The 27,374-nt window shown below is 37.9% G+C and overlaps 1 protein-coding gene across 4 annotated transcripts in view; it reads right to left on the bottom strand.

Moving 5' to 3' along the window:
* COL8A1 (collagen type VIII alpha 1 chain) overlaps window positions 1-27,374 on the bottom strand; it is a 156,723-nt gene that overhangs the window by 35,758 nt on the left and 93,591 nt on the right. For 2 of the 4 annotated variants that reach the window (XM_037834354.1, XM_037834374.1), the window contains exon 2: window positions 25,559-25,681. The gene's annotated coding sequence lies outside the window, so the exon portion shown is untranslated. Of the gene's footprint in view, window positions 1-1,038; window positions 1,110-14,975; window positions 15,083-25,558; window positions 25,682-27,374 lie in introns of all 4 variants that reach the window. The other 2 variants (XM_037834359.1, XM_037834365.1) reach the window with 2 other exon arrangements.

Raw genomic sequence — 27,374 nt, 5'->3', positions numbered from 1 at the left:
CTTATTTCACTCAACATGTCTTCAAGTTTCATCCATGTTATGGCATGCATCAGATGGATCCTGGCTCTGCCACATACCATTCGTGTTACTTTAGGAATCTCTGTTTCTTAGCATGGAAAATGGGAATAATAATCTTCATGGGGATCAAATTTGATAACAAATGTCTGAGAGTTTCTTAGCTATTATAAGCATCATATAGCTTTGCATTCTTGCCATTACTATGGATTCAGGATCTAATAGGATATTAATGTATCTTTTATCAACCAATTCTGGTACCTTAGGCAAATCTATAAATAGAACCATTCTTAAAAGAAATAATCTGTCCTGGGTTTGCTGAACTATCATCTGATAAATAAATACTCTATATTAGCTTCAGAAAGAAAGTACCAATGGTAATAGTCATTTTACTTTGCATTGAATCACGATGCTTGGAACACTTTTTTGAAAAAAAAAAAAAATATATATATATATATATTGTTTTTGAATAGGCATTGGATGACAAATCTGTCATGTTGAAGAAGAGAAAGGCATTAAGGATATATAGTAGTAATAAAATGAGATGTTAATAAATTTAGGAAAAAGTGTAACAGGCCAATGAGACCTTATGGAGAAACATACAAAAGAAGTAGGAGAAAACTCTAAAATGTTAATGTTCATAGCTTGGTGGCCAAGAACATTAGTGTGTGATGGTTTGAAGCATATGGAAAGAACATGTTTTTTGGGGGTCCAGAGGTTGGAGTATCATGTTTTCCAGCTGTTATGTACCTAATAAAAGATCATGTTCTTAAAAGTAATGTATTTCTGTTGGTGTAAACCCATTGAGGGTTGGATGTTTTGATTAGGTTATTTCAGTTGAGGCATGACCCAGGTGGGTCTTAATCTTCTTAATGCAGTCCTTTTTAAGAGGATGAAATTCATAGAAGGAGAGACAGAGAAAGACACAGAAACCGAGAAAGAAAGCCATAGACAGAGCAGCCAGAAGCTGAAAGCAACAAAACCCAGGAGAGAATGGTAGTATTAGCAGATGCTTCCATATACCTTGCCAGGTGACAAAGGAGTCCCAGATCACCAGTAGCCAGTCTTCAGGGAGAAAGCATTGCCTGTTGATGCTATGATATGGACATTTTCATGGTTTCAGAACTGTAAGTTTGTAAGTTAATAAATCCTCATTGTAAAAGCCAACCCATTACATGGTATCTGCATTTCAAAGACTTTAGCAAACTAAAACAATGGGTATGACCAATAAAGAGTTATAGGGCCAACTGAGCATTTCTTTGTTATAGGGGCCCCTGTCTTATACTAATGATATTATAATGAGAAAACCACCTGACAAGGAAGTAAACAGTAACTAGATATAGTACAATAAGTAGTCCAAACTTCACCTTGAAGAATGGTCAAGAAAGGAATTTGGGATGGGTTTGTATAACAAAGGTTAAGATCATGAGGGAAAGAATTTGAGGCTCCCAAAAGGATTTAAATGGTCTGTATGCTTTGGAACATTTTGGATATTGCAGAACTGCTGCACTTTCCTCTGGCTTTGTTGTGGAGAGTGTAGACACCAACAACAAAATTACATGTTGTGGATTCCCATTGTGTTACCTGTTCTACCAGTTACCTTTTGCTGAATTGATAGGATGCTGATCTGGGAATGGTGGAGTTTATTCGTGGTGGTTTTTGGTGTGAGTTTGGAGGAACTGTAGCAATTGTAGCAAACTGGAGCTAGGAGTGATGTCCCTGGTCCTTGTTAATCCCAAAAGGGTGACGCTTGCTCCAGGGGGGAGAAAAAGCGTGATTCAGCTGATACTGTGACAGCCAAGACCATGTCTCTGTGAGCTGCATTTTCTCACTGTAGTGTGTTACTCTGGCAGCAGTTGGTACCTAATGTAAAATTATTATATATTCTGTTATTCCTGGTTAAATTTTGTTAACTATAATTATTAATAATAGTTCTCTTAATTACTATAAGAGAAAAGTATGGTTACCTACTTTATAATCACTTGAAAAAGTCAACTATTCTATCTGCTGAAAGATATTATATTTGTGCTTAAATTATGGGATGGTTTGGCACGACAGGTATCATTCATGGAGGACTTATTATTTACCAGGCACTGTTCAAAGCACTTTATGTTGATTAATTCAGTTAGCCACTTCATATTGATTAACTCACTTAATTCTCAAAGAAAATCTCCCTGAGATGGGAGCTATTATCATCTTCATTCCTATTTACCTGGGAGGAAACTGAAGCACAGAGAGTATAAATAATGTTAAAAGTCAACAGCTAGTAAATAGCAGGCCTGGAATTTGAATTCAGGGGCCAGTTTCTAGGGTCTAGGCATTTAATCATTGCCCTCTTTGAATAGGGACTTTGAATACAGAAAAGACCCTGGCACATGTATACACTTTCCATATTCATGCCTGTCCACAATGACTGAATTTGGAATTTTTATACTAATATTGTTCTCCTCTTTATATTCACTGAGCTGTCAGATTAAAACTCAGGGTTATTGGAGAATACTGTAAAACTTCATTTATTTAAAAAGTTTTAAACACTTCTTATATATGTAAAGAACTCAGAGGAACTTGGAATAAAGAAAAATAAGACACAATCCCTAATCTCTTCAGAACCTTAGAGATAGAATAAGTAAATCCTCTTGCACAAGGCACCTCTTGAAAATTCCAGTTAGGTATGGAGAAGATTTTGTGATACTCTGAGGTTCCTTGGCCTCTGGTGGGTAATGGTCATTGGACCTGAGAAGGAAGAGGCTATTTTGATTTCACAGGAAGCAGAAAGTCCCAGGTTAGTGTAAGTGACAACCACTCTTCCAAGTCAAACCTCCAACTACTAAGGGCAAATGCACAGTTACTGGGGGAAGCTGCAGAGAAGGTGACCAAGTGACTGAGCTTGCTAATCCCATGGTGATAGAAGCATTAGAATAGTTGCTGGGTGCACAGATTATAGCATCAAATTCCATGGGCCTGCACCAGGTTTTTCTTAGAGGCTGGCCTCACTGAGGTCATGGGTATTCACCCTTGGGCCCAAAGTGGGGTTAGGGAGTGGCCGTTGCCTAGGGGAAATGAATAGAGCTTGGTTGTATGGACTAGATGCTCAATGTGTAGCTGTGAAACCTGTAGTAGTGCGTGGCAGAGCTTGGGATGCAAACAAAAGAACTCGGGGGATAGGGCAACAGGCTGATCTCCTTGTACCTTTGCATTCTGGAATAGAACTTCAAGGAGTTCAAGAATTCTAGACTCTGATGTGGTGTTCCAGGTCGTTATGAAGGTGTATTTGCCAAGGTAGAGGGATAGAACGTATTTTATTTAATACTTTTTTAGCTTGAATTAAAGCTTCTAAATAATTAGATGTATGGTATGTGGACCTCTATTTGTACACTTGCCCAAAGTACCACAAATGTTAGGGGCAGGCCTAATTAACATAGATACCCACTCACACACAAATACAACATGATAAAGTGTCCATGATTTTCTTTGCTGACCCAGAAGTGCCCAAGAATAGAGCAGAGTTCAAGAGCAAGAGCAGAGGAGAGCTAATAAAATACCAGGCATGACTCTTTATTAACATTTTTATTCTTTCCTTATCTTGCAAATGAGATTTCTGGGGAGGGAAATATGATCATAATTAATAAATCAAAACCAATAATGGTACAGTTTCACTGGAAGCAAAAGCAGAAGAAAGCAGAGGGAAAATCCCTAGAGGTTGATTGTACCAAACATGGTATGTATCTGCTCTCTGTCAGCCAAGGTTGTGGTGTCTGAAAATTATTGCTAGAATATCTGGAATTCTTAACAAAAATTCCAGGAAACCTGGGGGCTCCTGGGAAGCATATGTGAAATTAAGAGTAAAGAAATACTTCATCCTCTGAGAAAGTCAAAAGTGCAAAGAACAAGGTGTTAACAAGGTAGCAGCTAGGTGTGATGGAGTGAGTTTGCTTCCTTCTTTTCATATTCCTTATGTTTTTCCAAATCTCTGAAGCCAAAGCTTATTTTGAGGGAGGAGAGAAACCCCTTCTTTCTCCCCTTAGAGTTCCTGGGGGAAAGTTGTATCTATGCTATGCCTACTCGGTTTGGTGGTATTTCTGGCACACATACAAGCTGCCAACTCCTCCTCTCCTGGTACTTAGAACTTGATCACACTACCAATTTATTCCTGTACCTCATGCAAGGATGCGAGAACTTGAGCTAATATAGAAGAAACTTAATCTTAGAAATCAGTCTTTCCATTTGGATTTCAACCCCTGAGGATCAATTGGGGATTCCTTTGATAAGTCAATTCCAGTCTCTATTTATAGCCATTGTGGCCTCTGGCAAATCACTGAATCTTAATGAGCCTTGGTTTTTTCAGGTGAACAAGGAGAATAATGACAATCTGCCTCAGAGGGTTATTAGGAAAATTGCCAGCACAGGGCCTTGTTCATGCTAGATGCTTGCTAAATGTTTTGGAGCCCCTCCCAAATCAGTGCAATATTTTTAAAGGAGTTGATGCACATTTAAATCAGACATATACTGTTCATTTTTTTATTTGAATAAAAAAATTTCTACCTGTGGCCCTCCTAGGTTTATTCAAGCATTGTCTCTACACACGTGTCAGGGGAATAGTTTTAGAGAGTAAGTCTATGGGAGCCGTGTCTGTGTGTGTGTGTGTGTTTGTGTGTGTGTAAGTGGGGTGAGGTTGCGAAATGAAAGTAGAAAATGTTGTTTGACTCTTTTCTGCCTCTCTTCAAGGAACTCCTGAGTTAAAAATGCATCTGGCTCCCATTTCCTGCAGAACTTTGCTTATTTGAAATGTTCAAGAAATCAATTGATCCGACTTCAAACAGACTGGGTTTTGTTGGCCGAATAAAAGCCCAAACCCCCGTTTGTGTCACTCCCAAGTCTGGACTTCACAAGCAGCCAGTTCCCTTCATACTTTAGTGCAGGACTTCTTTTTGGCTGCTTGTCCTCTGCGCTGAGCCAAGTGTCAGGCTGGGAATTGAAGCAATAAATCTCTGTGATTCTTTATATTTGGAATTTCTCCTGTTGCTTCTGATAAGGAAATGACAGAATTTCTCAGTTCCACACATGAACCTCAGAGAAATTTGTATTCCAAATCATGTTTTGCTCACAAATTGGAAAACAAAAAGTGCTAAACCTGGCTTTGTGTTAACTCAGATGATTTCGAGGGCTTGGGTAATGAAGGTAGAAGTTATCTTTGTTCTGGACTGGGTTGCACTTTGAACTTTTTAGAACGACAACAAATTCCTCTATCTTTTTCTAAAGATTCTGATTAAATCTTTCTCTAGGGGAAGGAGGAAGCAAAATTCCTCCTAGGTGAAGGCTTTTGTAAAGGGTCTTCACCTCCCTGTAGTAAGAATGATCTCACTACCATTTACACTCCTTCCTCCACCCTCTCTCCCTATCTATTTGCTATTTCCAAGCTTCATATTAAGACTCAATGACAGACTAAAATGACTATCACTGGTGATCAGCAATTCCTCAAAACTGGAAATATTTTTCTGTGCTCCAGGCATATGTTCTGAGAAGACCAATGAAACCAGCCCGGGTCTGGCCATAACTCCCTGCGTGACCACAGCAAAAAGACATTTTCAAAACAAAACAAGGAAAACAATTTTGTTTTTTAAAGTTTCTAGTTGATTTTGAGTATCTTTTATCCAACAGCATCAGTGACAACATTCACTGTCTGGTGTTTTAGTAGAAGTGGTAAAAATTGCTTGGAATAAAAAGCTTCATTCAGTGGTGATTTCTAGGTCCTAGCTTTTATTTGCTAAGACCCACACCATAAATGAAGAGGAGGAGAGAGAGGCACTCATCCACAGCAGGGACACTGTGGGGATTTGGTTAGCACTGATATGACCTCAACTAGCAAGTGGACCTCTTCAAAGAAATTGTAATTTTAAGCCACACTGTAGGAGAAATCCATTTAAAACAAGTTTCTTTCTTTCTCTTTCCTGAACCCACAGTCAGCTCTTGATTACGATTTTGTTGGCATAGGGCAACACAATTCATGATTCTTACACATTCACCATTTGGAGTGAATCTGTCTATCCACTCTTTCTACTTTTGAAACAATTGGCTTGACTTTCATTGATTCTACTAGCTCTTTTGGTGTGTCCTGTAGATGCAACCTTTTGAAATAGTAAAACAGAGTCATTGTTTGGGTAATAAAAACATTGATTAATCTAAAAATCATGTACATGTGATTTTGGAATGTGTTTTTTACTTACATTTAATCATGGGTGTATCTCATGTACCGAGAGTTCATTTCAAACAAAATACTGAAGCAATAGAGTGAAAAAACTATCCAGATTTTTCATTTTAACCCTTACTTAGTTCTCCCTGTTTTAACATTCATGCTATGACTTAGAACAAGGGAGATAAGGGAGATAATTTTCAGGACACTTTTGGGTTAAAAGTCTTTCACTTTTTACACTTATAAATTTTGGAAATGCTGAGAGAACTGAGAAATTATATAGCAAATATAATTCCTTTGCTTTGCATTTACTATACATTTAACATTTTCTTTGGCATCTACTGTGAGTCAGGCATTGGAGGTGCAATGACAATAAGATCTGCAAGATTCCTGTTCTTATGGAGTCGTTTTAATAGAGGAGCCAGACAGTAAACTAAACAAGATAATGTTAGAGAGAGGCAAGTGTTAAAAAGAAAAGGAACAGAGTCTTGTGATGGGATGGGAGGAGGGTTGATTCTACTTTAAATAGATGGACAGGGAGAATGTTCCTGAGATGTCAGCTGAAAGTAATGAAACAATCTGGATAGTGTGTAGGTAGAGTGCCCAGCAAGTGTCAAAGTAAAGTTAGCAATAGTCCTTTATTGTGAGTATTAAATGAATTAATAGGTATAGAGTGCTTGGGACACTGGCTGGTGTCCATAAATGCTAAATGCTTTTCATTTATTAAATATTCATTGAGTATCTATCAAGTTCCATCCTCTGTGGTGGATGTAGAGAAGTAAGCTTTGAATAGAGCTTCAGGGAGCTCACTCCAGTTTCCACTCTCACATGCATTAGATTCACTGGTTTTCCTTGTTAAAAATCCAGGTTCTTAAATCTCCTCCCCTAGGAGTCTAATTAGATAGGTGAGGGGAAGAGACAAGAAATCTGCATTTTCTACAAACTTGCCAAAGTTGATTCATATGCCCACCAAAGATTGAGAACTATGGTCCCAAGGGATACACTGTGACTAAAACTGTGGTTCTTTTAAGTACAGGATATGTAATAGCATCAAGTATAAGCAATTGCCCACTGCAAAGAGAAATTCAAATACTCGGGAATAGCTCTGCCCAGATGTGGAGCTATATATAACACAGAATTATGTTCCACTATTAATATCTTGCAATCCTCATGCTAATTTTTTTTGTTGATCTTGAGCTAGTTGGGGATATTGTGTGTTCTGGATTAACCTCTTTTGGGTATGGTTTGGAAGGTTTGCCTGATACTCTTAAGTATCATTTAAAACCTGCCAATGAAAAAAAAGGCTTTTACCTTTTAGGAAGAATGTGCCAACTAATGTTTGCCAAAGGCTCTTGAGTACTGGAAGAAATTCTGCTTGTAAGTAGATTAACCTAACTGAAATTCCTAACCTTGGTCTCCTCCCCATACCTGTTTTTAAGTGTAATGTCACCAAAAAGGGAGATGGGAAAGTTTTATTTTATTATCTCTCCTTGGTTTTCTTCTAGGATATATACTATTCATTTTCTCATTTTAGAATGACTTAGACATATTTTTAAAAGGCTTTAGATCCAAGAACCTGAATAAGCTTTGGAAACAAGGACAGATTCATGCTCATTTACTTCTACACTTAGATCTCCAGGCCAGCCTATGCTGTGGAAGTGTGAAGCTTTTGCTTTCCCACCAAATACCTTCCAAAAGGAGGGGTGGTCTGGGAACAGAATTATCCCATCCAGTTCCTTTTTCATTCTTATTCTTTTCTCCTTACTAGTTTCCATGTTTAGCTACCCTATAGCTATGGCTGAATTGATGGTAATGGAAAAAAAGATCAGTCCTCAGAATGAGGTCAGAATGGGTGGATGCACTAACGTAGGTTTAAGACAAGATGGAAACTTAGACATGGATCTTAAAATCCTGGATGGAATTTAGAGGGAGGTCAAAAGAAGCCAAGTTTTGGGGCTGCCAGCCAGCCAATTATTCAATTCTTCAGTTGGCTTTGCCAACCAGTAAGTATGCAAAAGTGGGTGAGATATGTGAACCACAGATAAAAGTGGTGGAACCAAAAATAAAGATCTGCTAATGCTCAGTCAATGAATGATACAAATATGTAAGGCAATGAAAAGTCAACTGTGACACCAGAGGAAGAGTGTACTAGATAAGAGCTGCTCACCATGAAAAAATGGGTGAGATATGTGAACCACAGATAAAAGTGGTGGAACCGAAAATAAAGATCTGCTGATGCTCAGTCAATGAATGATACAAATATGTAGGGCAATGAAAAGTCAACTGTGACACCAGAGGAAGAGTGTACTAGATAAGAACTGCTCACCATGAGAGAAAAGTTTCTCCTGAATTTCTTATTAGGCTTTACCTGACAACATGGTAAAGTCCTTTGACCTTCTATTTTTTCCTTCAATTTAGTAATTTAGTCAAGTTTTCTTCATTCATTCATTCAACAAAAATTTGCTAAGTGCTAAGTGTATACCTGTCACAGTTCTTGTTGGGACACAGCAGAGAATAAGACAGAAAGGTCTCTGTCCATTAAGAGTTTATATTCCATTAGCATTTCTCCTTCATCTATAAAAACGATCACAGGTAATTCATATCCATTCAGATAGGCTAAAAAATTGACAGGGAGCCATTTTCTGTAAATGTGGAAACTGACAAAAGAAGCCCACATTTTAGGAATTTGCAGTCCTTTCAGTTTTCTTTGCGTGAGTCAAATAATTTGTGTCTATTTACTACCATTTACATAGTTCTGGCTTTGTCCCTAATTTACTGGTAATTTTGGCTAAGCCCTTGTACCCCAAAAGTCCTCTTATCAATCATGCATGGGTTATATGATGGCACTGTCCCCAAATCTTTGAGGTCAGTCTCAGCACAGCATAGTTCCTGGAAGTTCAAGACCCTGGCTCCCACAAAGAACCACTGGCTCACAAACTAAGCACATTTAATTTCTCAGGAGTATGAATCTAAGGCAGATATTTAACATTCCTTTTAAATGAACCATGGACTTTTACCTTGTACTTCTTGAAAGAATGTAGAGCTTAAGCTTCCATTATTCATATTTGTAAACATGCCCTCAACAAAAGTCATGTTATTATAATTCTCTACTCATGGGTCTTGAAACTGTTTTTTTCTTTTCTTTTTTTTTTTTTTTGAGAATCTACAATGGAGGGTGTTTACATTTGGTACCAAAATGTGCTGTTCCAAATCAATTAAAATTAGTCTCTGGAGATTCAAAAAGATACAAGAAGAGATGGGGAGGGCAGACAGTCTCTGCATTTCCGGGACAAAGATGCGGGAAGCAGGAATGCAGGTGGCGTCAGGAACCCGACGGGGTCCAGCCTGATGGGGGGCTCGGGCACCACCACCCCATCCTCTGCCCTCACCTGGCGCAGCAGGCCCCTCCGGCCCCACCCCCATGAGAGGACAGGCGTGGTGGGGGTGGCCTGGGCACTTGCATGCGAGCGGGGGGTGCTTTATCAGGCATGGTGTGTCCAGACCAGCTTTACTGTGTGGCTGAGGTGGCTGAGCCCAGCACCCACCTCAAGGGGGCCCTGCAGGGCAGCCCCTCAGGGGTCCACCAGGGGCGGCTCCTCTGTGGCACCTCCTTCCCTGGCACCCGCCACCCCTGGCCGAGAGGCATTCTTTGGGTCAGAATCCCTGACCCTGCACCCAGCGCTCCCTCAAGCTGCCTGCAGCGGGCCTTGCCTTCCCCACAGCCAGAGGCTGAGCCAGGAGGAAGATGCCAGGAGGCCAGGGAGGGAGGCGGCCACGCGCCGGGAGTGCACCCAGGGAAGAACGGGAGCCGGAAGCACCTGGGCACGGGGCGGAAGGGAGGAGGCCCCCACAAGGGGGTCAGCCGGGAGGCGGCCGAACCTTGAGGAGGAAAACCGTGAGAACACAGAAGCCCTGAGGAGACGAAGGCCGCGAAAGCGAGGGTGGAGACAGGCACAAAGAGACGGGGAGGGTGAAGGGACCGAGAGCCCAGAGATCGAGGTGCCGAAAGAAGGGAGTTGGGGGACCAGGGCACTGGGCAGTGCACAGCAGCAACCCCCAGGGAGGGAAGGCCAGGCGAGCCCCAAGGGGAGCCGGCCCAAATGCGCAGCGTCGGCGCTGGCAGCCCACTAGGGCGCAGGGTCGGGGTCTCCCTGCCCGCAGGGCACTCGGTGGCAGAGGTGCTGGTGCCCTCAAAGCGGCTGTAGACTGAAACTGTTTTATATAAGGACGTTGAGAAATATCATAGGCTATCAGGCTGCTGGTTCAGGATTCTGTCTCAGAAGCAGAACATCATTGTTGCTGTACACAGTTTATCTTTGAAAAGGTGGTAATATAGCCTAAAGATTCTTAAGCCAAAAGCTCTTTTCACTTTCGAAAACTAATTCTTAAGTCAATCTAACTAGGACAGAAAATTACACGCCAGGCTCCCCTATTTTGGAAAATGGTATTCTATTTGTCCAGTTGCTCAGGCTCAAAGTTTAGGTAACACTCTTGCTATCTTTTTACTCACACACCTAATCCATAAGAAAGTTTTGTGATCTCCCCCATAAAAATATATCCCAAATCACCTCCACTAAGACACCATCATTTTTTTTTTTATTAGAGACGTTCTAGGTTTACAGAAAAATCAGACAGAAAATACAGAGTTCCCATAGTAGGGGGGATATATGGGAAGGTGCCATCATTTTTTTTTTTTTTTTTTTTTTTTGCCTGGACCACTGTGATGGCCCCTGGATTGGAGTCCCGGCCTCCAATCCACGCCCTTCATCTATTCTCCCCAGAGCAGCTAGAGTGACGGTTTAAAGCTGTCAGTCAGGTCTTGCCACTCCTCTGCTGAAGACCCTGCGGGTGGCTCCTTACCCCAATTAATGTAAGGCCTGCGTAGCCCGGCCTTCTCTGACACCATCTCCTTAGTCACTGTGCTCCCAGCCCCAGTGTGCTGCTGGCTCTTCCTGTAACAAGCCAAGCTGCCTCCCAACCCTGAGACTTCCCACCTGCTATTCCTTCTGCCTGAACTGCCTTCTGCATCTTTGCATGGCCCTGCCTCCTTCAGATCAAATGTCCTTGGAGAGGCCTGCCTTGACCATCCAATTTAAAGCAGTCCCTACCCCCCATCATTCTCTGTTACTTTTCCTGCTTTTCTTCATTACCAGTCTTTGTATTTTATATTTATTTGTTTTCTTGTTTATTGTCTTCTCCCAAACTGGATAGAATGTAAGCTCTTTAGGACAGAATGCCACCCTGGACCCCATTTGCTGCTAAATCCCCAGAACCTAAAACAGTGCCAGGCACATAGTAGATTCTCAGTAAGTGCTTACTGAGTGAATTACTAAAGAGTTTTTACTATCCTTAAACTCCAATTATTTACTTCTACCACTTTTATAAGAAACCTCTTTCTAACTGAAGTGTCAGAGACAAGTCATTTTATATCAGGATTTTCTTGTTAAGACACAGGCCTAATAATCAGGAGATATGGATCCTCAACTACTTGTTTGTACAGTTATGTAAAATTTTTGTGCCTTGATTACCTTCATTTCTCAAATGGGGTTGATAAAACTCATCTAGCCTAATTTTGGGTTTGCTGTGATGATTAAATTTATGCAAATACTTTGAATGACAAAAAGAAATCTATTAAAATGATATTCTGATATTTTACTCTACTATATTTTATTACCTTTTATTCCTTTAGCTCTGTCTTTGTTTATTTTCATTCATTACCATGAATCTTTATACCACTAGGCCTTAGTACAATATTACATACATATAGAAATGCAAAGAAACCACTGTGCTTTGGTTTGATAACCATCCTGTAGTGTTTGGTTGGCTTTTTAGCATGTATATTGCGGTAAGGAATGAATGGCTTGGTAACTGATACTCTAGATAAGGAGCTAAAAGGATTAGTGGCAACTTGGTTTTTTAAATCCAAGAAGATCGCTGATAAAAGAAGCCTGGAGTGAGAGAGGTTGGACCTTAATCTGGCAAAGATAGGACTTTCCTGCAGGAGTCTTTTTTTTGAGGACTTTCAGGAGGCAGAGAGCAGGCAGAGATGCAGAGTTCAGGCAGGCAGGCCAAGAAAGTGAACTGAAATGTGGCTCTCCCAGACTGAGTTCTTTATTTCTTGTGCAAATGCCATGAGTGTTGTTATTAACTGTTAGCACTTCTGGATAATAGACTTGGAGATCAATTCTGCACTTTGCCTCCCTAACCTCCTTTCACACTGGCAGGACAATTTGGGGAAAATCAATATGGTTACTGCCCATGTTCTTCCTAATTGCTCTTTTGATCACATTTGCTGGCTGACTTAATCTGGCTTTAAAGAACTCCCAAACCATGTAAGCTACATCTTTATTTTTCTATTATATAGATGAAGAAAGTGGAGCCCAGACAGGTGAAGTGACTTATCCAAGGTTACATAGCAAGTTGGAAGTTGATTCCATGTCAGGTGATTTTTTGCTATTGTTGTTGATAGCTGTTTGTGTAGGAAGAAACATTAATCATTGCACATGAGCTTATTTCATTTGGAAGAATCAGAAAAATATGCATTGCTTCAGTGTGTATTATATAAATTTTTCAGATCCATCTCTGGGAACTATAACTATTTTCAGGTACTAATAGTTTCAGCAATTACATTTTAAATTGCTGGTATAAAAGAGGCCAGCTAGGTTAGTATCCCTTCAGGAGCTGATTAGGCTCAAATCCCAGCTCTACCATTTTACTGGTGGTACCTCAGGCAAATATTTTTATTGCTTTGTACATTTGTAGTTGTATTTCTTATCTGTGTCTGCTTCACAGTGTTGCAGTGAGTTTCTTAGCATTTATAAAGTGTTAGAACAGTGCCTAGCACATAGTAAATGCTATGTACCTGTTTACTTTTTTAAAATATTTTTATACTCCCCAGTTTATTTTGAAAACAACCTTTTTTGATATATATCCAAATGAATTTGAAATTACAGTTATCTCAAAGTACACAGAAATTACCTATATTCTCCTATAAATGAAACAGTGATAAAAGAACACTTAACATATTGTTTAAGGACTTCAACATAACAGAATTCTCCTTTTCCAGCTTTTTAAACTATTTTTCCCATCTAACCCAAAATGTAATATTTGACATTTGGGTTATATGTGCATATAAAACAGGCACATTTATCAAAAGTAAGCATAAGATGAAACAGCATACAGTGTCCTTTCTGGATATCAATTTTCAGAGGCAAGGTGGTCCAAATGGGAGCAATAAACTGACTTCCTCATGAAATAAACTAGATAAACAAAAATTAAGAACAATGCTGAAGATTCATTCCATACCATAAATCATTTTTTTCCCTATCCCCTAACATACAAGTATGCACTCTGGGTATGTGTGAATCAAAATACTTCCAATCAAGATTATGAAGCCCTATGACTAGGGATTTCTAATTCAGTAAGATGCCCTGGGGAAAAAAGAGAGGTAGTATAGGTGAATAAAGGACATCTGGCCATCAAGTTATACATATCTACTTAATGAAGACGTAGATTATTTAAAAGTCTCAACGGGCTCAGATATTGACTTGGGCCTGAAAGTGATGTTTCAATTACTTGTTAAGCATGTTAGAATGCTAGCCATCACTGGATTAGTACCTTAAGGTTAAACACTGGAAAGAAATGCTTGTTACAAAACACACACAGAACTTAGTATTTTGTGGTTCTACTATTTTGTTTGTTCCACTATTTTTGCAATTGGGGCAAGATAAGAGGTCCAACTTGTTTAAGAACATTTAATGTACCCCATAAACTGTCTGAATCAAAGATTTTTATTAATTCTTCTGCCAAACACAACATTGATTTCCATCTACAATTATTTTTTAAGGTAAAAAACAATAAGTCAATTGAAAAAAAGTTGTGGCCAGAGCTATGAAGCATTACACTTTTAACACACTGATTGACTGAAAAACCTAGAACATCACTGTTAAAATGTGAATCATTGTTGGCCTTCCGCAATGAATGGATGCAGCTTTACTGTGACATCTCCAAAAATGCTTTGCAGCACCTAACACACTGCTGGTAAACAGTCTCAAAGTTGGAGTCATTCCCATGGTAGGGATCCTCAATAATAAGTTGTTCAATTTTCACTTTGCAGTTTTAAACTTCACTACCTTTTCTATTCAAATCTCTCAGATTGCTCTCATCCATACATAGTATATAATCAAATGTGGCAAAGTCTTCTTTGGTAACCTGCCGGGCCACCTGATTCACAGGAATATCAGGCATCTTCCCGCAATTTTGCCCTCGATAATCAGGAGGGTTTCCTATCTCATAAGTAGATGTTGCGGCACTGTCTATCCTCAAATTATCTGAAATACTCTGATCAGTTACAAGTTTTCTGAAAACTGCTTCTGCAATGGGTGATCGACAAATATTACCCAAACTTGGGTGGCTGTGCTGCCATCTTCTCAGAAGGAAAGAGCCGCAGAGAGTGACCTGTTTACTTTTAGAGTACCGAGATACACATGTATACAAGCCCAGAGGCCACTAGCGTTTATTGTTAGGGGTTCTCATCTAGGACATAGTTTTGTAAAAAAAAAAAAAACAATTTCCAAATGAAAGCATTATTTGTTCAGTAGTCTCCATATGCAGTAATTTGAAACAGACACTAGATGGCGATTGTGAGCCATGTGACTTTGGCCGCAGCAAGTTTGACAAATTGATCAAACACTGGAATTAGGGTTTTCTCTGCCCTATGGCATTGAGAATACAGACTGCCCCTTCCCCACAAGGTGGGACTTTAGCAAACCTTTTTAGCAGCAAAGCTTGTCTTCTGTGGCCACCCTGAGGCTCACTGCACAGGCACCTAGTCTTCCTGATGGCAGCCTCAGAGAAGCCTGGGTTTACGTCTCCATCCTATAATAAAATTTTCCTATTAGGAGTGTTCTCAGCCAGACAACAATAATCAGTGGTTCTCAAAGTGTGGTCCCCCCATTGATAGCTTCAGCATCACTAGGGAACTCGTTAGAAAATGCACATTTTTTTGGTTCCTTCCCAGACCCGCTGACCAGGAATCAGTGTTTTCAGCAAGCCTTCCAGATGATTCTGATGCCTGATAAAATTTAAAAACCACTGAGATTAACCAATGTTTAACATCACTGAAATGTTGGAGCTGGGAAGGTCTTCAGAGAACACCTTGCTCTATGTTTCCATTTTGCTGAGAAGGAACTGAGGTCCAGAGAAGCTAAATGACTCAGTGAAGGCCACAGTGTTAGGCTTGTGGTAGAGCCAGGCCCCAGGACTGCTACACTGTATCCCCTAGCTTTTCCCACCATTCCCTTCTCCCTTTTTTCCCCTCTAAACTGAGGCCAATAGTCACACAATCTAACCTGATAAATATGAAAAAAAGCTCTTATTTATTGAATCTGGAGTTGTTCATTCATTTCAGCAGACATTTCTATGGATTCCCTGCAGTCTACTGTGTGCTTGTGTGTATGTATGTGTATGTATGTGTGTGTGGTGAGGGTTTGCGAGAATGGGGTAAAAATAATTTTCTTAATTGCTAGGAGAGGCATAGGTTAAGGAAACGGGTGGGGGCATCTATGTCAGACGTGGGAATTAGGGAAGACAGCCAAGAGGATGAAGCTTCAGAGCTGAACTTCGGGTGATGGTAGGCGTTCACCAAGAAAAGAAGTCGGGAAAGGACATTTGGAAGGAGAGATCAGCATGTGCAAGGACATGGAGCATGAAACAGTGTGGGGAATCTCAAGAGTTTAGTTTGATTGAGGAGAAGGGTGCATGTGTAGGAGCTGCCACATTATAATTGATAACAGTATAGTAGTTCTCATAATAGTATAGCAGTATTACCATACTGATAACAATTGCTAACATTATTGAATGTTAAGATTTATTGAATGCTATTGAATAACTATGTTCTAGGTACTATAACAAGCATTTTACATCTATTAGCTGATTTAATCCTAAACAACTTTTTGAACGTCTACTTTTACCCCTGTTTTACAGATAAGTGCATACACTGTTCTCTTTTCCTTAAAACCAGGTGTTACTATTTCAATTTCTTAGCTACTGAACTTAGAAAATGAGCTTTTTACTGGTAATATTATTTATAATATATTTGTAATATATTATACTCGTACACTTGTAATATGAGTTAAGTATGTATTTGTAGAGGATGAGAAATGTGTTCTTGACATATAACTTTTTAATTATTATAAGCATTTTTTCATAAATGCATGAAGTCAGGAAGATTTCGATATCCTTTTCTTTTTAACTCCAGGAACATCTCGTTATTCTTTGGTCTCTTAGAAACTTTCGAAATCGCCAATTTCTCATGATAATAGTGATTTGTGTCTGAAAAGTGGCAAACAAGACCATTTCAATTATCTGACTCACTGAAGAAGGGAAGTTGAGTAATGAGTGTGTGACTTGGTCTGAAATCATCAGATTTGGTGTACTTGTAGTTTTTACTTGTAAGTGTTCACTGGGACTGTGCTTTCCACAGTCAATATTAGCATCTTTCCTTCCTTGCACAGGAGCACCCACAACCAAACTAAAAATTCAAGTTATAATTAACAGTCTGGTAGGTAAGCTTCTGGAAGTTCCTGGATTCTTTGGGATATTTTGGAGAGATTTTACTTCTTTCCTGAGAAAAAAATTTTTTTTCCTGCTTCTTAGTTTTCTCATTGACAAAGTATTGGTTTTGAATGAAGTAGAAGGAGAAAGCTCCTTTCAGTTCTAACATTATGAGTTAGTGATTAAATGGCACAAATAAATCATTTCTGAGTTTTCTGTGTAGTAAAATTTTAGCATTTTCAATAAAGGAGTTTTCAGACAAAATGTTTTTTTCATAGCTTTTTAAAAAGAATGCTTCAAACTACTTTGTATCTTACTTTTTAAGATCAATAAGACCCTATGAAGATCAAACAACTGATTACATGGTATATTCACAAATGACATTTTATACATCTCAAGGGCTAATACTAAGGCCAACTTTGAGCGGATGCCATCAGAAATGACTGCTGGCCAGTTTGTTTTAAGGTGTAAGAGATGCATTTTATCTGATGCCTGGCATTTCTAGTTGTTAAAATAACAACTTTGAGCTTTAAGAGCTCATATTCCAACCTTAATCTTTCCACTCATGTTCACAGCTGAGGGTAACAGCTTTTTCAAGAAAATCCAGAAAACCCAATACAATTGCCTAGAGAAGTTGAATAATCTACAGGTTGCTTCAACTTGAATAGAAGAAAGGGAAATAGCACCTGACAAGAAGAACCTAAAAAAAAGTATTATTATTTTTTTGAATTTTGTGATTGAGAACAAAATTTACTTTTTACCTCCCCCAGACAACTATTGTCTTTCTTGTTTGCAATCCAGTTTTGGAGTAGATCACAATAATAACATGCTATTTTTGTTATTTTTCTATTTATCTATTATAAAAGCAACATATGATTATTCTGGAAATTTTACAGAAAAGTATAAATAAGGACATAGAAATATCTAAAATCCTGCCACCCAGAGTTGGCCATTGTTAGTATTTTTCTTTTTATTTTATTCTAGATAAGCCTGAACATTAAGAAATTGGCAACAAGTTGTAAATTCTATTTTGAAATCTCCTTTTAAAATTTCATATAATTAACTTATTTACATAATTTTTAATCTTTACTTTCAAAGATAACATACTATTGTTGCATAAAAACTTAGAAAACTCTTTTGTTTTCACTATTTTGTGATTTAGGTCTCCTTTGTTGGTTTTCCCCCCTCTTGTTCCAGAAAAGGTTTAAGGTAATTACAGCCCACTTTCTACCAAGTGGGTATTAACATATAGAGGAAAGCAAACCTCTAAAATTCATGCTGTGTAGTTTTTTCTTTTTACATATATATATTGCTTTGTCAACGATAGGCAGGTTTTAACACACTGGGGAATGGTGCCATGAGGATTTATTTTATATTATAAAAAATTGCCATTTAGCAAGTAAACATATCTTCCCCTTCATTTAATCTTGTTTATGAGTATGCATTTTTCAAATAAACTTGTGCACTTTTTTGAGGACAGAGCTCTGTCTTACTGCTCAATATTCCCTCAGTGTGTAGAATTGTTCCCTGTCCATTGTATGTGTTAGGTAAACACTCGATGAGCAAGAAGGAATAAAACTGAATCAGTACCCAATATTCTAATACTGTTGTGGTTGGCTGCGTTGTGATTTCAAATAGCTTAGCAGTAAGAGGAAGTAATCATTAAGACCTTGGTTCTGCTCCCTGTTGCTAGCTTTTCAAAGCCCTGTGAAGATTGAGATAATCTTCGTCCAAATCTTAGCACAGTGCTTGAGCCCACATGCGAAATAGATGCTGGCGTTGAGTAATTTAGGTTTTTTTTTTTTTTCTTATTGTATAACCTTTTTTCACCTAAGTAAGAACCTATTTCTCATGAGGACTTTCATTTACATTTTTTCAAAACAGCAATGAGTTGTTTAAGGATTATATATAAAATATCTTAAAGACTTTGCAGGGGGAAGAAAATTTGCTACATATTATATCTGTATGTAGTTATGATTTTATATTGCCTATGCCAACCAAACAGTCCAATGCCTTATTCATTCATAATATTTAATGGGAACATATTTAAAAATAGGGCATGTTACAGAACCAAAAATAGAATTTGTAGTTATTCTTCTATGGCACTTTTCCTGTGAGCCTTTCAAGCATTCAGCAAGTACAAAATGAGCCCATTTAATGAATGAGCAATTTGAGGTACCAATTAATTATGCCTAACTTTTCTCTGTTTGTGGCTAATGTGTGAGAATGAATAAGTCTTTGCTGCTGATCAACACTGCTCTATGTTTGACAGCATCTTTGGAAATTTGTCTGAGCCACATCAAGTCAGGTGCACAAACAACAGAGATTGCCCACTACTGGTGTTTGAAATTGGTACCGTGGGGTCCATACAATGGAAGTCTCTAGACTAGCGCTATCCAATAGAAATATATTACAAACCACATATGTAACTTTATATTTTCCTGTAGCCAAATTACAAAAGTAAAATTAAACAGGCAAATTACTTTTTAATACATTTTATTTAACTCAGGATATCAAAAAATCATCATTTCAATATGCAAACAATATAAAAAGTATTAATGAGATATTTTACATTCTCTATTTTCATACTAAGTCATAGAAATCCGGTGTGAATTTCATTGCACAGTACATCTTACTTGGGACTAGCCACATTTCAAGTGTTCAATAGCCAAACGTGGCTGGTGGCTATCCCAGTGGACACCACAGCTCTAGTCATTCCGCTTTGCTGCTACTGGAGGCACCAGAGGGCAGCAGTGTGGTGTAGAGAAAAGGAGGCAAACCAGCCAGGAATGGTAATGTCTGTTTCTGGCTCTGACTTTTGATATTGATGTGACTGTGAACAAACGATTTAGTTTCCTGTGTCTCAAATGCTTACTCTTTATACTGAGGATTATTAATAACTGCTATACTCCTCTCAGGAGGCTGCAGGGAAGATTAAATAAGATATTGTATGTGAAAGTGCTCTGCTGGACCATAAAGCTCCATACACATGTAAGGCATTATTACTCTTTTTAATGTAGATGGCCTCTCATGACTTGCCCAAGGCCACATTCCAAGTTAGTAGGAGAATCAAGGATAGAATCTGGGGCTTCTGACTTCCAGCCATCTGCTTCAACTAAAGATTGCTCATACCAAGCTAGTTTTTTTTTTTCTTGAAAAAATTTTCCCTTTTTATTTAAAAAAAAAATTGGAGAAGGAGAGGAGTAGTAATAAGTAAATTCCATATGGAACAGTTAAGGTCCTCTTGGTCACTGTCAATATTCTGCAGTAAAATTATATATACAGGGATCTCTCTCTCTCTATATGTATTCAGAATTGCAGCCATCAAGGATTGGACTGTATTGCTGTCATATAATAGAAACCCCACATTACTCAAAGTTTCAAACAACTTCTAATTGAACTGTGATTTCCCCTGTCTATCTCCAGAATATAGTATGACCACAAGAAAGTCCTTCCATAGTGTGCTTGATTAATAAAACAGATATGGATCAATTTAGCAGATTTTCCTTATATAGTTTTGGTTACTGATGTAGCTCAGTAATTCTCATGTATGAGACATCATCTCTCTAGTATGAATCTAAAAGGCACATTAATCTCTGAGCAGAAAATAGGAATAATTCAGTTCAACCCACATTATTAACTGCCTATCATGTGTAAGACACATTAGGTATTTTAATGAGGAAAAGGACTTTGTTTCTATAATAAGTATCACTTAGAGATAGATGATATTAAACTTGGTGAAAATATGGCATCTGTCCACCAGAATGTCTATGACATATGATTCAGGAATCTATATATTCATAAATAAAGAGATGATCAGAAAGAAAATGCCAGATTATTCAAAACATTTTTTAAAAAGTTGCATCTTCACTTTTGCAGAGCACACAGGATTACTTATCATAATCAATTTCCATTTCCCTACTTGTATGACTATCATGGTTTTCAAATTTAAATGGGTTTTGTCATTTTCTATATTTGGTCAAATGAATTTCTTTGTTGAATTTAAAAGGCACACAAAATATTTAATTTTATGCTATGTGAAATTTAGTACAAGCCAGATTCATTTTCACTGAGTAACAGATATACATTCAAAAAGTTCTTTATTCTCTTCTCAATCAAATTCTTTCTTAAAAAATGACATGCAGCTGGTTATTTTTATTAGAAAGTTCTCAAATATAAGCCTCAGGCCTGCCTGAATTGACAACCACATTGAATAAAAGTAATTTTTATTTTCACTTGCTGAATCATTGCTGTTGGCCATTCAATGAAATAGTGTATTGAGTAATCTTTACATTTTATTGCTTTTGCACCCTAGTTTTAAAACAAAGAACTTAATTTTTAAAAGTCCAATAAAATGTTTTTTTGATATTTCAACCATAACTTTACAAGCAGTTCCTCTCTTTTGCCCTGGATTAGCCACCTTCTTCATTTTTATGATTTACTTGAATATTATTATTGTAATATTTTACTGCCCATCAGTGCTTTTGGCAGCAATATTTGCTATAAGAAATCCAGAAGCTGAGGCTGTAGCTGGTTGCAACAATTATAAAGTTTCTCTGGATTGAGTTCAGAGCCTTATCCTGACATTATAAATGTAACCAGCATCATGCTTCCCTCACCAGTTTCTCCAAAATATGTGATCAGTTTGAGTCCTATAGCATGCTGCTTAAATGAACATATATTTTTCCTTCAATGTTCTTGCATTATAAATATTTTATTTGGATAGCATCTGGCTTTGATGGACTCTAGCCAAAATAATTAGTGGTACTTATAGTAAAAATGTAATACTTTAGGAAAATCATTAATGCATTTTCATTTCTTTAGGAATGCCAAATCGATTCATTTTAGACAATGTAGTCATGTGACTTTAACCATAGGGCTAAATGCTCTGGTTTTCTTTTTGTACAGGTGTAGCCTTATCAAGAAATAAAAAATCTGAGGAATCAATTATTCATTCTTTCAATTACTAAATAAAATTAAGTAGACTATAAAAAGCCATTGCATTATCATATATTAGGAAATACTGAGTTGCATGTCTAAAAGTCACACTTAAGATCAGGAAATAGTAATAAGCATAGAACGGATATGGATACTATGAGATAATGTCTACTTGTCAGTAATGGATGGTATGATTTTTTTTCCATCAAAGTTCAAAAGTTAATGACGTACTTTATATTTTTATTGCTTCCACTGTCAGATCAATCAAGGAATGAAAGGGATTCTGGCATGCTGTTATTATTATTATTTTTTACTGTGGATATATTCAGTATCACATATGAATAAAACCATGTTTGTTATATGTTTCATACATCCTAGACTGTCTTCAGGAAAATTTAGTACATGTCACTTCAATCATCTGAAAATAATCATTTCTTCATTATAGCTCATAATTTTTAACTATAAAATATCAGCCATACTGCCATTAAACAAACAGGAAACTACAAATGCTGGAGGGGATGTGGAGAAATTGGAACTCTTATTCATTGTTGGTGGGACTGTATAATGGTTCAGCCACTCTGGAAGTCAGTCTGGCAGTTCCTTAGAAAACTAGATATAGAGCTACCATTCGATCCAGCGATTGCACTTCTCGGTATATACCCGGAAGATCGGAAAGCAGTGACACGAACAGATATCTGCACGCCAATGTTCATAGCAGCATTATTCACAATTGCCAAGAGATGGAAACAACCCAAATGTCCTTCAACAGATGAGTGGATAAATAAAATGTGGTATATACACACGATGGAATACTACGCGGCAGTAAGAAGGAACGATCTGGTGAAACATATGACAACATGGATGAACCTTGAAGACATAATGCTGAGCGAAATAAGCCAGGCACAAAAAGAGAAATATTATATGCTACCACTAATGTGAACTTTGAAAAATGTAAAACAAATGGTTTATAATGTAGAATGTAGGGGAACTAGCAGTAGAGAGCAATTAAGGAAGGGGGAACAATAATCCAAGAAGAACAGATAAGCTATTTAACGTTCTGGGGATGCCCAGAAATGACTATGGTCTGTTAATTTCTGATGGATGTAGTAGGAACAAGTTCACTGAAATGTTGCTATATTATGTAACTTTCTTGGGGTAAAGTAGGAACATGTTGGAAGTTAAGCAGTTATCTTAGGTTAGTTGTCTTTTTCTTACTCCCTTGCTATGGTCTCTTTGAAATGTTCTTTTATTGTATGTTTGTTTTCTTTTTAACTTTTTTTTTCATACAGTTGATTTGAAAAAAGAAGGGAAAGTTAAAAAAAAAAAAAAAAAAAAAAAGAAAAAAGACAAACAAGGAAAAAAAAAAAAAAGATGTAGTGCCCCCTTGAGGAGCCTGTGGAGAATGCAGGGGTATTCGCCTACCCCACCTCCATGGTTGCTAACATGACCACAGACATAGGGGACTGGTGGTTTGATGGGTTGAGCCCTCTACCATAAGTTTTACCCTTGGGAAGACGGTTGCTGCAAAGGAGAGGCTAGGCCTCCCTGTATTTGTGCCTAAGAGTCTCCTCCTGAATGCCTCTTTGTTGCTCAGATGTGGCCCTCTCCCTCTGGCTAAGCCAACTTGAAAGGTGAAATCACTGCCCTCCCCCCTACGTGGGATCAGACACCCAGGGAAGTGAATCTCCCTGGCAACGTGGAATATGACTCCCGGGGAGGAATGTAGACCCGGCATCGTGGGATGGAGAACATCTTCTTGACCAAAAGGGGGATGTGAAAGGAAATGAAATAAGCTTCAGTGGCAGAGAGATTCCAAAACGAGCCGAGAGATCACTCTGGTGGGCACTCTTACGCACACTTTAGACAACCTTTTTTAGGTTCTAAAGAATTGGGGTAGCTGGTGGTGGATACCTGAAACTATTAAACTACAACCCAGAACCCATGAATCTCGAAGACAGTTGTATAAAAATGTAGCTTATGAGGGGTGACAGTGGGATTGGGAATGCCATAAGGACCAAACTCCACTTTGTCTAGTTTATGGATGGATGTGTAGAAAAGTAGGGGAAGCAAACAAACAGACAAAGGTACCTAGTGTTCTTTTTTACTTCAATTGCTCTTTTTCACTCTAATTATTATTCTTGTTATTTTTGTGTGTGTGCTAATGAAGGTGTCAGGGATTGATTTAGGTGATGAATGTACAACTATGTAATGGTACTGTAAACAATCGAAAGTACAATTTGTTTTGTATGACTGCGTGGTATGTGAATATATCTCAATAAAATGATGATTAAAAAAAAAATAAAAAAAAAAATAAAAAAAAAAAAAGAAGTAAAGGTTGAAAGGAGAAAGATCTGGGGTAGTTTATGGGAAAATGAAGGAAGGTCGGATTGTATAGAGGGAGGAACAAGAGGGTGGGGGAGGGCAGTATTTCAGTGCAAAGGAAATAATTTACTCACTCATCAAGCATTTATTAGTCATCTACTTGGAACTTGTCTTAACACTAGCCATGGTTCCTGCCTTCAAAGAGCTCCCAATCTAGTGGAATAGACAGATACACATTACAATAGAGGCGGATAAGCCTGACAATAGAGGCAGAACCTGGGAGGAGAGATGCAAGAAGAGGCTCAAGTGCTCCAGTCCCTGCCAGTATCCATCTTCAATGATCCAAGGATTTGGGAAGCCCTTGCAATTTATTCATAGTACAGGGTGTAAGAGCGAAATTAAGATATCTGTCTGCTAAGGGGAAAGACAATCACATCCAGTTGTTTTTATAGTGATTTTAACTTGTGTTAAACAGAATATTGGTACTATAAAATACATTACCAGCTTCCTGGAAATAACTGGACCAGAACACAGATATCATCAAAAAGTGGCTATCAAAGATATGATAAATAGAAATTTTAATAATGTTTTATGGAGAAATCGCATGTAATAATTACTTAAATGAGACAAAATGTAGAGATAAATATCTTCTCTTGAAAGAAAAAATTGCCTTGAACTAAAATGAAAACTTGTCAAACCTCTCTCTCTATTATTAAAATCACCAACTTTCTTTTGTATTTCTTTAAAGATGTAGGCATTTATCTCTTTGGGATGATGTGACAAATGAATCACGTTGCCTTCATCATCCATCTTCACCTGTAACCACAAAACTATTGTTGGGTGCTCTGGATCAAATAAATTTTATTACTGGAATATAAAAAAAAATATATATATATATATATATGATGTTCAATACATGCCAAATACTGTTCTAAAAAAAAAAAAAAAAAAAAAAAAATATCAGCCATAAAAAATTTTGGAATTCTTAAGAGAAATATGATAATGGTAGGAAAGCACATATAGACATGACTGGGAGATGATAAGATTATTTTAACTTTCCCATTTGCACAGGAATTATTTATTTTACAAATCTCCAGATCTTTTATTACTTAAAGCTCTCCACTGAATCATGAAAAGAAGCTTAAGCTAGCAATTTTCCTCTGCAAAATCTAGCTGTAAGCATCTGGTGAACATTTGGATATCTAGTCAGATCCTATGGAAATGATTATTCTAAGACTCTTCTCAACATGCTTGGACTTAAAAATCAGCTAAAATCACACTCTCCACATGTATTTTACTATCTAGGATTTAAAAATCTGGTGTTAATAGATATGGTCTCAAGGATTGTACAGCCGTGGAGAAGTAGATGAGAGATCTGACGCAGAAAAGAGCTGATACCTGATACTTGAGTGCCTGCCAACCCGCTCCCAGATCCGCCAGGAACAGCTACCGAGGAAGGCCGCCTCAGCGACAGCGGCCCCTTCGCCCGCGGACCACCCGTCGGTCGCTGCCCCGCCCTTCATTGCTTCTAAAACTTACATTTAGACTTGACGGGTCTGTGGAATTGAGGACCAATGCCCTTGCTTGTGCCTGCCGGGGGAACGCCTGGGGCTGGTGGTTTTTGTTTCTTCACCACTCACTGCTCCACTTCTGGAACAGCACCTGAAGTAGAAAAAGGAAGACACTTTTACAAATTGGAAAGACAGTAAGAAGCTGAATTACTGTCAAAATGTATTGTTTTTGAATCATAAGAGACATTACAAAATAGGAATGTAGAAAACCATACTTCAATGAAAATGCTATTATTTACCAAAATTGGAGTGATCTTTAGGGGACATTGGAGATCATTATATGCTGATTAGGGAGAGAATAGTTTTTTGTTTTGTTTTGTTTCAATGCAGATAGGCAGTAATTTATTTTTACACTTATACTATAAATATAGTTTTAGTCCAAATAAACAATTTATTGTACATCTTTATTGCATTATTATGGTCATATTATGGGCTAAGCTCTTAATAATTCAATTCCCCTTAATAATGATTTGAGATAACTGAGAAAGGATTTTGGCATTTATTGTTAAAAAAGGGATGTGTTAAACAAATTCATGAGGGAGTAATACCTGAGGGAGAAGAGTCAGGTTTATTGAAGAAAAGTGAACCCTTAGAACAACACATTTTCCATCCAGTTTGCATATAATAGTATTTGAGTTAGAAATTATTCTTAATTATTTATCAAATTGAATCTGATAGGTTAATTTGGCAACACTTCCAGGTTTTTGTTTGAGCTTTTGGTACAATTAAATTGATTGAATATACTTTCTAAATCATCTATAATTTAGACTTTTCAATTCTAATTTAGACTAATTGTAGTGGACTGTACTTTAAATTTAATTTCAGAAATTTAACTCTGTTTTCAGTAAGTAGATACTCTGTTTTGTTTTGGTATGTTTCACGGGGACTTGCTTAGGAAATATTATCTACATTTGCTAGTCAAAAAAGATTTAAACAGGAACAGCTTCAGACATTTAGATAAACAAAAAGATTTGAAAGCCAGAATTGGTTGATTAAGAAATAAGAGTAGAACTGGGTATACAATTTACAATTGCTGCAATATGATACAAGTGGTATATTCTAGAGCAGAATTGTCTAATAAAACTTTCTGTGATGATGGAAATGTTCTGTACTTGCACTGTTCAATAAGATAGCCACTGGCCACATGTGGTTACTGATTACTTGAAATGTGACTAGTGTAAACAAGGAATCGAATTTTTAGTTTTATTTCATTTTAATTAATTTGATTTTAAATAGCCTTTTTTGGCCAGTGACTACCATTTAGAGTGCGCAGTTGTAGAACCGATCTGTTTTTTGGTATTGAACAATGAAATGAAGAAGCTCTTGAATGTCCTCTCGCAGCTGAATGTCTATAAAACAGGAGTGCCCGTGAAGCACAGGCTCAGGCTCTGGCATCTGGCCTTCCCTGTGGAGTCAGCAGCACGTGTTTCAGGCCTGAAAGGTGGATACAGCCGCGTTCTGAACTTTGGCTCAACTTGTGGATATTCAGACATAAATAAACTTGGGTTAGCCATAGGTGATTTGAGAACCTTTTGTCTCTGGAAAGCTGTGGGATCTCAAATTATCTCTAGCAATGAAGTTCAATGAAGGTAAATGAACTCAAGAGCTTGATTTTTGCAGTCCATTGCTCCTGTGGTATGACTCCTTGAGGAAGGCTGGCAGGTAACAGAGACAGATATAAAGGAGGTACTCCACAAGCAACTGCCCCCATGCAGCAGAAACCCTCCAGATTCAGACTGGATAGCTGGAACAGGCAGATAAATATTTCTGTGCCTCTCTGCATA

The sequence above is a fragment of the Choloepus didactylus genome, chromosome 1 (assembly GCF_015220235.1).
Source record: "Choloepus didactylus isolate mChoDid1 chromosome 1, mChoDid1.pri, whole genome shotgun sequence".
NCBI lineage: Eukaryota > Metazoa > Chordata > Mammalia > Pilosa > Megalonychidae > Choloepus > Choloepus didactylus.
The sequence above is the reverse complement of the archived record's forward strand: the minus strand, read 5'-3'. Positions and strand labels throughout refer to the sequence as shown.